At 38.8% G+C, this 16,886-nt stretch overlaps 1 non-coding gene across 1 annotated transcript; it reads right to left on the reverse strand.

The window, feature by feature from the left end:
• Positions 1 to 16,780: 16,780 nt before the first annotated feature.
• Positions 16,781 to 16,886, reverse strand: LOC141616195 (small nucleolar RNA R71). Its single transcript, XR_012530556.1, has one exon. It is a non-coding gene; the product is annotated as a small nucleolar RNA R71 (small nucleolar RNA).

Consider the following 16,886-nt stretch of genomic DNA (forward strand, 5'->3'; position numbering starts at 1 on the left):
AGAAAAGTTAAAGCACTCCGTTCAGATCGGGGTGGCGAATATATTTCAAATGAGTTTGATCAACACTTTAAAGACTGTGGAATCGTTTTACAGTTAACTCCACCTGGAACACCTCAATTAAATGGTGTGTCCGAACGGAGAAATCGAACACTACTTGATATAGTTCGATCCATGATGAGTCACACGGTAGTACCTTATTCATTATGGGGCTTTGCTCTTTTGCCAGCTGCTCTTATACTTAACCGAAGTCCGTCTAAAGCTGTCGACAAGACTCCATATGAAATGTGGAAGGGAACGGTCCCCAACTTGTCCTTTATTGGTTTGGGGATGCGAGGCTTATGTCAAGTGGAGACACGAGGATAAGCTCGGCCCGCGATCGGTCAAGACATACTTTATTGGTTATCCAAAAGGAATGTTTGGTCATTACTTCTATTCGCCTACCGAACATCGAGTTTTTGTTGCGGCTAGTGCGACGTTCTTAGAGATAGAATTTCTCGAGAATAAGACAAGTAATAGAACCTTCGAGCTGTCAGATATTTAAGAACCAACAACCGAGGAAGAGATGGAGGAAGAGGTTCCTTCAACTGATGATACGGTTAATATTCCTCAGGAACCTAGGAGGTCGGGTAGAGTCTCTAATCCTCCAGACAGATACATTGGTATGGTCGAGGAGAGTGACGTTTTGCTCCTACAGAGTAATGAACCCGCTACCTATAAAGGTGCCATAACCTGTTCCAACTCAAAGCTATGGCTTGAAGCCATGCAATCCGAGATGGACTCCATGATCCAGTTGATGTCGTCACTCATCCAATCAAACACATTTATAATACTCAACAAACAACTAGTTAACGGTAAGTCGAGGTCGATCCATGGGACGGTGTGCTTTGGGTTCTAAGTCTATCTATCTCAATTTATGCTAGTGTCATAATTGATGGGGTTTGTAGTTGTGTCTAGACTAATGCAAGCAATAAAGTAGAACGAGCAATAAAAGGAAAGATGTAAACAATTTGATTAAAAGTGCTAGGATGTCATGGGGTCATAAGGGATTCATGGTGTTGATCATACAAACATGTTTACAAGGTTACAAGCAATTATTGTTGTGGAGTAACCGAGTTGGGTTATATCTTACGGTTCTTAGGAAGAGTTGGGTTCCGGAGCCGAATCGATTAGATTGTACAACACCTACAAGTCGACTTACTTTCCTCCTAATCAACTTCTATGCATGGTCTAACAAGACTCGAGTTGGGTTATATCTTACAAGTCAAGTTGAGTAGATAAGAGATGGTTGTAAATGCAAGGATTCATAGGCTTAGCATTTCATCAAACATAACATGTGCATAAAGTTGACATCACAACAAGCAAGCAATTTAATCATGTGAACATATTAGATTAAGCATGAATCAATCCCATGTTGGTTTCCCCTAATTACCCACTAATCCTAGCAAGAGACTACTCACTCATTATCATGGGAAACATGTCATTAATGGTGTCAATCATCACAACAAGTATAAACATGATAATAGAATGAAGAAATGAACAATAAAGATTAAAGAGTAAAGGAATTATACCAACTTAAGGTGATCCAAATAATAATGCAAAGAATAATAGAAGAACTTGATGATTGATGGAAGGTTGTCAATCTCCCAATAACCCAATAATCTTCAATTACCCAATAATAAACTTGAATAATAAACTTGAACAATAATTAAGGAGAGATTAATGTGTAATTTATGGAAAGATTAAATGATAATTTATTCTAATCTACTCCTAATCTAATCTAAGAGAATTTCCTCCTAAAAACCACACACCTGATTAATTACAAAGATGGGGTATTTATAGTGGAAATTAGGTGGATGCAATTAGGGTTAACTAAGGGCTAAACTAGTAATTACACTTTTGGGATTGAGCAAGGAGAAGCCGGTATTTTTGGAGAGAAGGGCTTCTCTTTTCGTAGCTTGAAGAAGACAACCCGCGCTGGGAAGGAATCCGTGCGGATTGGTGTCGGGACGGGCGGATTCAGGTAGGGGAATCCAGACGGATTCGCTAGAATCCGGGCGGATTCTGGTGGGGTGATCCGAGCGGATTCAAATCAAGACGCTCGGATTGTGTAGTGTGAAGACGGGCGGATTGGAGACAATCCGCTCGGATTGTTCTTCAGCAACGATTCTCCTTCTTTTCCTCCCTTTTTGCTCATGCTCATTCCTATTTTATTCTTGCGGGATTGGTCTTTAATCTTTGCTTCCTCTTCATACTAGTCCATCTAGTATCGTCAAGTAGCCTCTAAATATGCACGAAAGACGGGAATTTCCGCCTTATTATCTCCTTTTCTACAAAACATATGAAATTCGATAGAAAAGCAAATAGGAAGGTTTTGACGGATAAAATGGCCATAAAATGCTATAATAGTATGCAAAATTGGCTCAATTAGGGGACTAAATGTGCGCAAATAATGGTCACATCAAATATCCCCAAACCGAACCTTTACTCGTCCCGAGTAAAGAGGTGACTAAAACTAGACCTTTATTTAAACTAACCTAATAATATAGCCGATATGAGACAATTAGCGGGTCTCACTCCGCCCCTTCAACTCACAACAAGACAACCATGAGGTAGGATGCCTTCTTGCAAGGCAAGGTGGGGCTTGCCAAAATGGCGACACATCCAAACATTAAGCACACAAAAACATATAATGGATGCATCTACAAAAAGAATAGCCACTCCCTCATCAAGTGGCGGAAATTATCTACAAGGGAAGCAATTCAAGGGTACACAATCCTTCATAGATGCAATTTGTTCAAACTACTAAGCCTAGAAGGATACCAATAAATCACCTCCAAAATGTGTCAAGCTAGTGTACCTTTGTCCTCAATCGTTAAATGCTTTTGTCAAGAGTAGACTCCCTATGGTGTTAGAAACACTGGAGGATCGCGGAATTCCCCCTCTTGCCTAGACAAGAAGAAGGGTCGTCCCCTCTCTACCATGCACAAAAATGGATACGGTGGACAAAGGGATCGATAGATATTTGAGTTTCACTTTGGGAGTTTGCTTTCATTTTTGTTTTTCCCCCTAATTTCTTGTGGCATATAACATTTGAGAACACTTTCTTGCCATTTCTTTTTGATTTTTGGCATTTCAACACTTGACAACTTTCAACTTTTCTTTGCATTTCTTTTGAACATTTTCAAAGTCACCCCATATGTAGTGAGGGTGGCATATATTTGAAGCTTTAGGAGTTCTATTTTTGCTCCTCTTTTCATTTGATGCATTTTTTTTTTTTTTGCAAACTTTCTTTCACTTTTCATTTCATTGAACTCAAATTGATTTCTTTTTTTTGTGCCCATTCCCTTTTTGATGACAAAATGTATGGTAGAACATGAATGAATGATGGATGCATGGTTTCAAGGGTCACCTTGGAATAAACGGTAGCCAAAGAGTTATCACACCACAAGGTACTCTTGACTAGGCCTTAATCCATGGGTCAAAGGATACTAGCATGACACATCCTAGGGTGTTTTACAAGTATTCTAACAAGCAAAGTCTTAAGAAGAAAAAGCATCTACGAGGGCGTTTATACACTTGTCAAGCTTCCCAAGTAGACGGTTTCGCAAAATTTTTCTAACCATGCAAACTACATGCCATGATGCAACTAGCATATATACATCCTAATGCATGTGATTCTACCAACTAATATGACAAACAATCTAAATGCAAGTCCTAAGTTCACATTGTTGTACCGCATCAATCAAAATAAAGCCACATAGTCATTAACATAAAGAGGAAAAAGGAGATTGGAAAGATCATACCATGCGGTCTTCAATATCCTCATGTCTCGGATGTGCCGTAGTCAATCAATGTGAAAAAGGATGAACAAACACAATATATACAAAACAATATATATAAGTCTACACTACAAAAGAAATGAACTTGTTTTTTATTTTTCAAATTTTTCAAATTTTTATGGTTTTTGATTTTATGAAATTAAAAGACATATTTTTGGGATTTTTTCAAAAATTTTCAATTTTTATCAATTTTTGGAATATAAATTCCCATCCCCCACTTTATTTTGGACATTGTCCTCAATGTACATGTAGGAGTAGGAATGAAAGAGGAAATACATGTTTTTGATTTTTTTTGATTTTGTGAAAATAAAGTACAAATGCAATGATATGGTATGAATGAATGCATGCTCTAACTAAATGCAATTCTATGTGACATATATAACAAATGAATGCAATCTAATCTATACTAAGTGATGCATGCTTTCTAGTAGACTATGGTCACCTATGATCAAACCTCCCCAAACCGATTTAAACACTATTTCTAGTGTAGAAAAGAATAGGATTGGTCATTAGTAACTATGCATGAATTCTAATCTATATGCAACTACCTACATGAATCATGTGAGATATATTACAATGCAAACTATACTACATGAATTCACTAATGTAAATGCAATATGAAATATAATACAAATGTAAGCTAAATGTATATGCAAGGTCAAGGGAAAGGGTATCTTACAAATGGTGGTTTGAGATAGGACTCCATCAAACTCGTTCGAATTCCATTATCCATGGAGCTCAATGCTCTCAATAGTTGATCAAAGGTTTGTGAATGGTCCTCAAGTAAGCATGAATAAGTCTTGAACCATTTCAAAATGAAGTAGGGCCAATCCATGAGGGACCTCCCTTTGAACTCCTTCCCCTTCTCTTTTGCTTTGTGATGATGGCCTTCCCGGCTCTTAAAACTAGCAAACTTGAGATTCTTGTCATGGGGGCTTTTCCGGTTGCTCCTATTTCTTCCAAAGTTGATGACGCAAATGCTTGGACTAGGTGATCTTCCAAGAATAGAAGGTGAAATTTCATTGTCTTGATGATGGGATGTCTTAGGAGTTGGGATAGTGGATGCCAAATTTTCACATATAGACTCCTTCTTAACCTTTTCTTTGAGCTTCTCCACTAAGTAATTCTTGTATGACGATTTGACTTTCGTCAGAAGGTCCATAATGTCATCTCCAACTATCATGGGCTCCATAGTGGGTGTGAAAAGGTTCTCATGAAGGCATTCCTCCTCTTCATCGAAGCAATCTTCAAACTTCTCAAGGATGGGTTCCTCAAGAAAGCTAATCCCATAACTCCCTTCATCTTTTGAGTCCATATTTCCCTCATCATCTTCTTCCATAGATGCATCATCATCGCTTTCTCCATATGAATCATAAATAGGGGCTTCACTCGTCTTCACCAACTCATTCTCCAACACCTCAACATCTACTTCAAATGACACACCCTCATACTCACAAAGGCTAAGAGTATTTGGCTTACTCAACCTCATGTCTTCATCATCAAATACCACACTTTCATACTCACAAGACCCCAAAGAGGTTGGCTCTTCCCACTTCTCATCAAAGGTAACTCCTTCAAACTCACATTCATGGTCAATGTCCAAGGAGTGGTGGGGAGTGATTGCTTGGGATTCTTTTAATTGGGCAATTTGAATCCCCAATTCCTCTCTTTGGATAACAATGCCTTTAAGAACATTATCTTCTTTTTGGCTCTCTTCTAGCATTTGTTTGAAGAAGTTTTGTTGATCACCCATCATTTGGAGAATCATATTTTCAATGGGTTCATCTTCTTGTTGTGGGTAGGTGTAAAAGTGGTTGTATTGTGGCAATTGAAGTTCATTGTGAAATGGGTATTGGGTGGGTGGTTGTTGTTGATATTGGGTGTGGTGATTTTGGTGGGAAAACTTGGGGTAGTAGCTAGGATTTTCATTGTATGAGGTGTAAGGTAGGTTTGTGTTGACTTGCTCCTCAAACTCCCCATACCCATAGTCATACTCAAAAGATCCAACACATACTCCATATGTCAAGTCTTGAGTCATCATTATAGCCAAGATAAAGAAACAACTACAAACAAGGAAACTACAAGAAAATGGTAAAAACAATCCTTGAGGAACAAGTTCCTCAAGGTGAGAGCAAAATCAAAATAGACAAACAAGTAAGAACTTAATCACATAGCACCATCCCCGGCAACGGCGCCATTTTGATCCGGTTGATGTCGTCACTCATCCAATCAAACACATTTATAATACTCAACAAACAACTAGTTAGCGGTAAGTCGAGGTCGATCCATGGGACAGTGTGCTTTGGGTTCTAAGTCTATCTATCTCAATTTATGCTAGTGTCACAATTGATGGGGTTTGTAGTTGTGTCTAGACTAATGCAAGCAATAAAGTAGAACGAGCAATAAAAGGAAAGATGTAAACAATTTGATTAAAAGTGCTAGGATGTCATGGGGTCATAAGGGATTCATGGTGTTGATCATACAAACATGTTTACAAGGTTGCAAGCAATTATTGTTGTGGAGGAACCGAGTTGGGTTATATCTTACGGTTCTTAGGAAGAGTTGGGTCCCGGAGCCGAATCGATTAGATTGTACAACACCTACAAGTCGACTTACTTTCCTCCTAATCAACTTCTATGCATGGTCTAACAAGACTCGAGTTGGGTTATATCTTACAAGTCAAGTTGAGTAGATAAGAGATGGTTGTAAATGCAAGGATTCATAGGCTTAGCATTTCATCAAACATAACATGTGCATAAAGTTGACATCACAACAATCAAGCAATTTAATCATGTGAACATATTAGATTAAGCTTGAATCAATCCCATGTTGGTTTCCCCTAATTACCCACTAATCCTAGCAAGAGACTACTCACTCATTATCATGGGAAACATGTCATTAATGGTGTCAATCATCACAACAAGTATAAACATGATAATAGAATGAAGAAAGGAACAATAAAGATTAAAGAGTAAAGGAATTATACCAACTTAAGGTGATCCAAATAATAATGCAAAGAATAATAGAAGAACTTGATGATTGATGGAAGGTTGTCAATCTCCCAATAACCCAATAATCTTCAATTACCCAATAATAAACTTGAATAATAAACTTGAACAATAATTAAGGAGAGATTAATGTGTAATTTATGGAAAGATTAAATGATAATTTATTCTAATCTACTCCTAATCTAATCTAAGAGAATTTCCTCCTAAAAACCACACACCTGATTAATTACAAAGATGGGGTATTTATAGTGGAAATTAGGTGGATGCAATTAGGGTTAACTAAGGGCTAAACTAGTAATTACACTTTTGGGATTGAGCAAGGAGAAGCCGGTATTTTTGGAGAGAAGGGCTTCTCTTTTTGTAGCTTGAAGAAGACAACCCGCGCTGTGAAGGAATCCGTGCGGATTGGTGTCGGGACGGGCGAATTCAGGTAGGGGAATCCGGGCGGATTCGATAGAATCCGGGCGGATTCTGGTGGGGTGATCCGAGCGGATTCAAAGCAAGACGCTCGGATTGTGTAGTGTGGAGACGGGCGAATTGGAGACAATCCGCTCGGATTGTTCTTCAGCAACGATTCTCCTTCTTTTCCTCCCTTTTTGCTCATGCTCATTCCTATTTTATTCTTGCGGGATTGGTCTTTAATCTTTGCTTCCTCTTCATACTAGTCCATCTAGTATCGTCAAGTAGCCTCCAAATATGCACGAAAGACGGGAATTTCCGCCTTATTATCTCCTTTTCTACAAAACATATGAAATTCGATAGAAAAGCAAATAGGAAGGTTTTGACGGATAAAATGGCCATAAAATGCTATAATAGTATGCAAAATAGGCTCAATTAGGGGACTAAATGTGCGCAAATAATGGTCACATCACTCCATGTATGAGAATGACGTATGGGATCTAGTTGATTTACCTAATAAGGTAAAACCTCTACAGTGCAAATGGCTTTACAAAATAAAGCGTTCTGTAGACGGGCAACCAGATACTTATAAGGCACGACTAGTGGCAAAAGGTTTCACTCAAGTGCACGGATTGCATTATGATGAAATTTTTGCACCCGTAGTTATGCTACGTTCCATTCGGATAATCTTAGCGATTGCCGCTTTTCATGACTATGAAATTTGGCAAATGGATGTGAAAACCGCCTTCTTAAACGGTTATTTGGAGGAAGAGTTGTACATGGTACAACCCGAATATTACATAGATCCTGAAAATCCTAAGAAAGTGTGCAAGTTTAAGCGTTCCATTTATGGACTCAAAGCAAGCTTCTCGGAGTTGGAATCATCGTTTCGACCAGGTGATAAAAGAGTATGGTTTCACTCGATCGGTCGAGGAACCATGCTTATATATCAAGTCGAGTGGGAGCAAGATTGTTTTCTTGATATTGTATGTCGATGACATACTCTTGATTGGGAATGACATTCCTCTCTTATCTTCGGTTAAAGGATGGTTGAAGAACCATTTCCAGATGAAAGATCTGGGTGAGGCACAACACATATTGGGAATCCGTATCTATCGAGATAGATCACGACGGATGTTATCACTGAGTCAGGAGTCTTATTTGGATAAGATTCTTGAAAGGTTCAGCATGACCAACTCCAAGAAGGCGAACCTTCCAATGACGTCTGGGATGCAATTGAGTAACTCTCAGCCACCCACGACGCCTGAAGGGGTTGAACGCATGAGTCGTGTTTCTTATGCATCAGCCATAGGATCGATCATGTATGCCATGATATGCACACGTCCAGACGTGGCATATGCATTGAGTATGACGATTCGGTACCAAAAGAATCCAGGTGAAACACACTGGATAGCTGTTAAAAACATCCTTAAGTACCTACGGAGGACTAAGGATTGGGTATTGACTTGTGGAGGAGATACTAAGCTATGCGCAATCGGTTACGCAGATGCTAGCTTCCAAACGGATCGAGATGATTCGAAATCTCAGTCCGGGTTCGTCTTTACTCTTAATGGTGTTGCGGTCAGCTGGAAGAGTTCCAAACAGGATGTGGTAGCAGATTCTACTACTGAATCCGAGTACTATGCCGCTTCGGAAGCAGCAAAGGAAGCTATATGGATGCGCCAATTCTTACAAGGACTTACGATAGTTCCTAGTTCGAATGACCCGGTCACCATCTATTGTGACAATAGAGGTGTCATCTTCCAGGCTAAGGAGCCAAAGTGTAGCAACAAGTCTAGACATATACATCGAAAAGCTCACCTCATCCGTGATTACGTGGAGCAAGAAGAGATAGTGATTGACAAGATAGCTTCGGATGATAACATCGCGGATCCTCTCACTAAACCGTTGAATTATGATAAGCATGAAGGGCACGTTATTTCCATGGGAAATAAACGTGTTCTTGAGTTGTAGTAGTTGATTATGGATTCGATACATTATCATTTTCATATACTATTTATAACTTCACCGTTTTATTATAATATTTTGTTTTTCATGTGGATTGTACTGACAACATTGAACGCCGCAAAGTGAACTGAATTACATTATATTTGTTTTGGTCCGTAATCGCCTACATGAGCTGATAACTCTGGCTATTATATTGTGCAGTCGATTGATGGTGGGTTCAACGAGCCATAAGTCAAACAGTTGACTGATCGATCACAGATACGAGTTATAACGATACCTCGTAGGACAATTTTTTTTTTATGACAACGTAATGGAGTCCTAAATATTTAAAAACATTCGGGGCTAGGTCGTGGATTGGACGTCCATTGTGTTCCTAGAGTCGATTCTTTTGACTATCGACTGTCTCTTGAGATTAAGGCAGTTTTTGGGTGACTTTGGTTTCTTTCTCATGGTCGACCGTAACAAGAGGCTAAGCAGATTTTTTCTGGGTCATTTCATACTGTGCTTAAATCTGCAAGATTCGAGTTGAAGAAAATATCCAACCTTTATCAGGTTTAGTTATTTCTTAGGGCCACTCGAGGAGTTGTAACTGAAATGCATGGCCCTGCTCGAATGATGATTCGTTTATCAGTTAAGTTACTCTCTAGTCGGGAAAACGACTCATGATATTGATCGCTTGTAAAATACGACCTTTGTGAATACGGATTTTGTAAATTGTTTTACATTGAGTGGGAGAAATTTTAGGATGTGAGAATCGGTTATCGCACATGCACTTGTGAGGACAAGTGGGAGATTGTTGGAGCTTGTGTCCTCCATAATTAGTGTGATAACATTTATAAATATCTTATAGGTTCACAAGGGTATACTTAGTATTTTATCAGTTGATTAACGATTACCTAATAACGGTTGGCTTGCTAGAAATTTTGACGTTAATATCATACTGATGGCGGTGATCAACTGGTCCCTAAAAGTCACACTTAAAGGATGTGTTTGAGAGATGTGATTATAGAAATATAATCACATTTATGCCTTATATGACTAAAAGGTTAGTCCATGTATTTGACTAAGCAGTTAGTCAATGTGATGATGAGACGATTATTTAATCTAATTAAATAATATTAGCTGAGACGAATTAACTGTCAATTCGTAAATTGAATATAATATGTTATATTTAATTAATGTATATAATGTTAGCTTGAACGAATTAAGATGTTAATTCGTAATTAAACGTCATCGGTTATATTTAATTAGCTAATTATAAATATGCGATATTTATAGTTAAAGTATATATTATACGAGATTGTCATAATAAATTATTACAGACCGGTATTAATAAATCGACTGCAAGCTGTTGTATGCAGACTTATTAATACGGAACAATATAAATGACAATTGATAAGTAATTCACTTTATATACATTTTATAAAATACCAAAATAAGAAGATTTAATCTCCTTATTTTTGGTAGTAGATAAAACCGAAAAAAAGGAAAAAGAGGAGAAAAAATATTTCCCCTAATTTCACTCTTTTACACGGTTCATAAGAGGCGAAAAAGAGAGATTTTTCTCTCATTCCTTTTGACCTAATATTCTCTCATCAAAAATCACAAAAACCCTAAAATTAATTACTGAATTTGGGGATCTCATTCTAGCAATTTGAGGGGCATTTCTCGGAGTATCTTGGATGCAACAATTACGAGAATATCATTTTGATATTGTTCTTAGGCCATTTTGCTAGGACCAAAGGTTGATTATTAATCTCTTCTCTTTTTGTTTATGTAAATTTCATTTATGACTAGTTTTCATAATCATAATTTCGTTATAATCCTAATAATCTTAAAGGAAGTATACCGATATTTCCTACACGAGTTAGGGCTGGGGATTTGAGTGGTTTACGGGTTGGTTTGGGTCTGGTACTAGGAAGGCCGTGATGGTGGCTGGAGGTGCCGGGTTCAAAGGAAAAAGAAGGGGTGTCGAGTTGTTGTTTGTTGGTTGTTGTTGTGGCTAGAGTCGTGGGGTTCATGGTGGTTGTCGAGCAAGGTTGGTGCTGACTAGGGTTAGGGGACCAGGTTGGGGTGAGGGCGAGGTCGGTCTTGGCCAGTGGTGGCCACGATTGGTGGTTGTGTGGTTAACGTCAAAGGGTATCGGGTGTTGGGGTCTTTATTGTTGCGGTTTGTTGTGCCGTGGTGGTGGGTTGGCCGTGGACCACCATGGCCTGTGGTGGTGGTCCACGGTGGCAGTGGGTAGTGCGTGGTGGTGGCTTGGGTTGAGTCTGGTTTTTGAGTAAATAATTAAGACGGGTTTATTTAGTTAATTAATTCGTATTTAGTTAGTCGTATATGTATTTGTATAAATGTATTAGTATATTTATACGTATTGGTATAAATATATTAATATATTTATACGTATTTGTATGCGTATTGGATTAGTATATTTATGCGTATTGTATGATTAGATGAGTATATTTATACGTATTTGTATTATTATCGTATTTTAGGAAATGGGTTTAGTGAGACGGTTTAATGAGACGGGCCTAGCTTGTATGACGGTTTGCTTATGCGTAGGGATGTCAACGGGGCGGGTACAACTAGGTACCACCCCGCACCCGCCCCAGTTGGGGCGGGAATGAGTAGAGCTTTGGCGGGTGGTGGGGCGGGTGCGGGTACGAAAATTGTACCTGCCATGGGTCATGGGACGGGGATGGATTTTAAATCTTACCCACCAAATACCCGCCTACCCGCCAATCATTAAAAAAAACTAGTAGGATTATGATAATTTTATAAATCTTATTTAGTTATAATTAAGATATAATGTTAATAAGAACAACTATTTTATAAAGTTTTTTACTAACTTATTTGGTGAAAAAATAAAATTATAAAGATAAATTAAAAAAAATAGAAATTAATAATGATTAATCCAACTTTTACAAAAAAAATTATAGAATAAAATTATGGTGTAACGGGTTAATGGGTAAGCGGGGCGGGTACGGTTTTATATTTCCATCCGTTGGGGCGGGGATGGTTTTGGAAACATGTACCGGCCACGGGTGGTGGGGCGGGGATGGGTACGAGTTTTTCTTGGTGGGTACAGTACGAGGGAGCCTATATCCACCACCGCCCCGCCCCAATGACATCCCTACTTATGCGGATTTGCTGTGAGGTAGGTTAATCCTACTCAGTTTCAATATGCATTTGAATTGTCATGTGAGTCGTGTTTTAGCGGTTATTGCATTATAACATGATATCGGTTAAGATGATTGGATGAGTCGGTAATTGACATATGGTGTGGTATCTTGCATCATCGTATTTGTCATATATGTTAGATAATATACGGTTGTGTTTTTTGGTCGTTATTGAGGAGACGGAAGGCGGTTCGGAGACCGTCTTCCGCTTGGGTCGCCTCTTGGAGCTTTCCCACTCCAAGAGGGATGTGCACATTAATGACTTGAGTTCGGAGGGACTCGTGTGGTTGAGACACGACGTCTGGCAGGGGATCCGGTTGGCTTCTGGACCCGGTACGTCTGGGCGTGTCCCGGTACCTATTGTGGTTATCGGTATGTCTGGGTGTGTCCTAGTACCAGTGTGGTTGACGGTACGTTTGGGCGTGTCCCAGTACCGTGGTGGCGGTTGTGGGATATCATGTTATTCATATCATAGTCATGTTGATGTTCACACACTCGAGCTGTGTCACACTTTATATATCTGTTGAAACTGGCGTTTGTGTCTCTGTGCATTATCTCTTTTGGGGTGGCCTGTGTCGATCCATATGATTACTTTTGGTTATATGGGGGGCAGGTTATGTTCAGGTTGCTTGGATAGTATGCGGGAGACGGGACGAGCTTGATGATATCACGAGATGAGTCTTGTTGGCTAGAAGAGTATAGATGTCACGAGTTGTATTTTATTTACTCATTTGTTTATGTTTATATAATTCATTAAATATTATATTAATAAAATGTTCTTTGATTGGAGTTTTGAAATACTACCTCGGGAAACCGAGATAGTAACTCTCCAATTATTTTGGCCGGATAGGTGTTACAGAATTGGCCTTTAAATACCTCTTCCACTTTTACCATCAAACCGTAACAAAAACTCGTAAAAACACTGGCACTCGATCGAGTAACTAACGTACTCGATCGAGTACCGCCTACTAGATCAAGTTTCCACTACTCGATCGAGCGAACCCTGAGCAGAATGTACTCCAGAATCTGAATGCAACTTACTCGATAGGGTACCACCAAGTCGATAGAGTAATTAAAGACCAGAATACCTAAGGTATTACAACCTAAACCCGGCTCATCGCAACGAGCGAACCAGATGATTAATGTGCACATCCTTCTTGTGACGGGAGCCACAAGAGGCGAACATTGGGGTGAAGACCATATCCCGACAATGGCTCCACATTCAATACCAACAATGTCACCAATATCAAAATATCACAATAATCCACATCAAAGATAATCACACATTTCCAATCAACTTATAATCAATCATAGAGAAAACTGAGTAGGGAAACCCTACCAGATTAGCTAATCCGGTCAACAAATCAACAAAGTGAGCTAGAACCGATCCTCTACGAAATTGATACGTGCATTTTGTATAGTCTTTTTAGCCAATTTTTGCAAGTATTTCTATGTACTTTCATACTGTTTATATTGCATTTTGCCCCCGAATTGGCTACTTTGGTTCGTTTTGTAGAAATGAACGCGAAAGTAGTGGAATCGTATCATTTTTCGTCCTTTTTGCATGCATTTTGAGGCGACGGGATTTTCCGGAGTGAGTTCCTGCATTGGGAAGCGTGAAGGCACGGTTTACGAGGCAGTCGGGACGAGTTTGAGCTGATTTGAAGGAAGAATACTCGATCGACTGGTTTTATTACTCGATCGAGTGGTTTCTGTGGCCTTGGTTGATCGATCGAGTGGATTTATACTCGATCAAGAAGAGCTGGAAAGAGAGGTTACTCGATCGAGTAACATTTGTGTTCGATCGAGTAGATTATCTGGAGTTTTACTCGATCGAGTGGTTTCAGACTACTCGATCGAGTGGTTTTGGCTTTCGTGGACTTTAATTAGCCCGTGAACTTATTTTAGTTATTGAACTTAGTTTATTTTCTATTTAAGCATATGTTAACTAGGTTATTAGCATCTTTTATCTCATCTATCATCTATTCTAAGTTTTATCTATCATTTTCCAAGACTGCATACTCTCTCTTTTCACTGTAACTTTATTTTCATGGTTATTTCGCTCGGATTTGCTAGTTCTTTACGCCGGATTCTTGCGATTGTAATCTCTTTCTCCCTCTTTAATATTAATCTTTCATCTGTTCATTTTAATTACTTGTTTTGTCTCATTTAATTTCTGCCCTAACTACCTTTTTATGCATTTTTATTATTGTTTTATCATGTCGAATGCTGGTTATTTATTTGTTGTTAGTATTGATAGTATTAATAGAGATATGAGTAGCTAAATATGTTTCATGTCGGGATTAGGGGATCTACGGAAGAAATGTGACGATCTAATAAATAGGTTGGACGAATTAATTGTGAGATTCTGTCACCATAGCAATATTCCTCCAAAAAGTTTTCTTTTAGTTCAAAATGATCAATATGTTGAATCCGAACAAGTTATTGCTGAAATTCGTGCGGGGGCATCAACTCTTAATTTTAAGGAAAAAGTTCGAAAACATATTTATTCGATTCGAAGGAGAAATGCACTTTGAGTACCGATGTGTATCATGCACCCGAATTTACATACGGTAATGTTCATCTCTTACCAAAAGCAAGCCGCTTATGGATATTGTCGGGAAGACCATATAGATCCAGTGTAGTCTCCTTTTCACTCCACAAGGATCAAGATCAAACAACCGGGAATTCTCTTTCTTTCGAACAAAAAATTTATAACTCATCAATGACTAATGATCAAGTACAAAATAAATTTTTGGATCCTTATATTAAAAAATCTAGTAAAAATAAACATAGGAGTCCGAATTATTCAGAACTTAATGGGATGAGTCATTGTAATCACATATATCCTGCAAAAAACTCTGATTTATTGGCAAAGAGGCGAAAAAATAGATTAATCATTCCATTTCAATTTCAATTGAGTCAAGAACGAGAAAAGAATTAATGTCCCTTTCCAATGGTATCTCGATTGAAATACCCATAAATGGTATTTTCCGTAGAAATAGTATTTTTGCTTATTTCAATGATCCTCGATACCGAACAAAGAGTTCGGGAATTACTAAATAAGAGACTATAGAAACGCATTCCAGCGTTAAAAAAGAGGACTTGATTGAGTATCGAGGAGTCAAAGAATTTCGACCAAAATACCAAATGAAAGTCGATCGGTTTTTTTTTTCATTTCCCATGAAGTACATATTTTACCCGGATCTTCTTCGATAATGGTACCTGTATTTACCGAGTTAGTTGAGTGCACGCTTCTGAGTCACGTTTTTAATTTGGTTAAATTTAATCCTGGATCGGAAGATTAAACTAAATAGACCTGCTATGAACAGTAGACTACCCTGAAGAGGACGGAAGTTAAGTTAGTGGAAGTTTAGGATAAAAAGTGGACCGGAAGGACTTTTCCATATCCGTCTCGCAGTAATTTATCTAAGTTGTTTACAGTTGAGTCACTGGACTACCGTAGTGAACCGAAATCCTGACATGGCCCTTCTTCATTGATAGTTTATCATCTTTTTCTGCCTTTATTGCTCTTTTCTCTGCTTCTCTTCCTTTAACCGTTTACTTTAGAAAACCAATTTAAACACCCCCCCATTTTGTGACCAAATAAACAGACTCTTACAGATATCTTACCTCCCTGAGGAGATCGACCTGACTTCCCTAGCTATATAGCTAGTTTAGTTCGTTATTTTTGATAGGTATACGACAGCCCTGTCAAATTTTGGCGCCGTTGCCGGGGAGGCAATTGCCCTATCTGTCTTTGTTTCGTTTATTTTATCCGTCTCAGGGAATTTTTATTCCTTGAGGCAGTTCTTATTTATTTTCTTTCAGTGTCGTGTATGCCCAGGTCAGACAAGTTTGAGTTAGTTGCAGCTGATTCTGAGCCAGAGAGACTATTTAGGCATAGACTCCATCTGCAAAGAGAATCACGAAAGGAAGACTTGAGTACTTGCGAACCAGAGCTTCAGCATTTCCTTTTTACAGAAAATCCGCCTTTTGAAGAAGATACTGTCAGTTCTGTAAGCCAACCATTCGGAGCCTAAAGCATCATCAATTCCAAAGGTTTTTAATCTCCAGACTGAGGATGGGAATACATTCGACATCCGTCCTTCCTATATCAATCTGGTGGAGAGAAATATCTTTAGAGGTGTGGCAGGTAAAGACCCGAGGAAGCACATGGAGGTCTTTACGAACTACTGTTCTACTATCCCCGCCACAAAGGGGGTAACTCAAGACAAGATTAAGGAGGTCATGTTCCCTTTTTCTTTGACTGACTCAGCCAGGGAGTAGTTAACTGATTTGGACCGCACAGCCGCAGGGGTTACAGACTGGGAGACCCTTGCCCTTGATTTTTATAAGAGATATTTCCCTCCATAGAACACCAATCAGCTGAGGGCAAAGATCACAAGTTTTAAGCAAGCACCCGATGAGACTTTCTATGAAGCATGGTCCCGTTTCAAGAATTTGGTGAGGCCTCTTCCTGACCATGGTTT

Source organism: Silene latifolia, chromosome 11 (assembly GCF_048544455.1).
Source record: "Silene latifolia isolate original U9 population chromosome 11, ASM4854445v1, whole genome shotgun sequence".
In the NCBI taxonomy this organism is placed as follows: Eukaryota; Viridiplantae; Streptophyta; class Magnoliopsida; order Caryophyllales; family Caryophyllaceae; genus Silene; species Silene latifolia.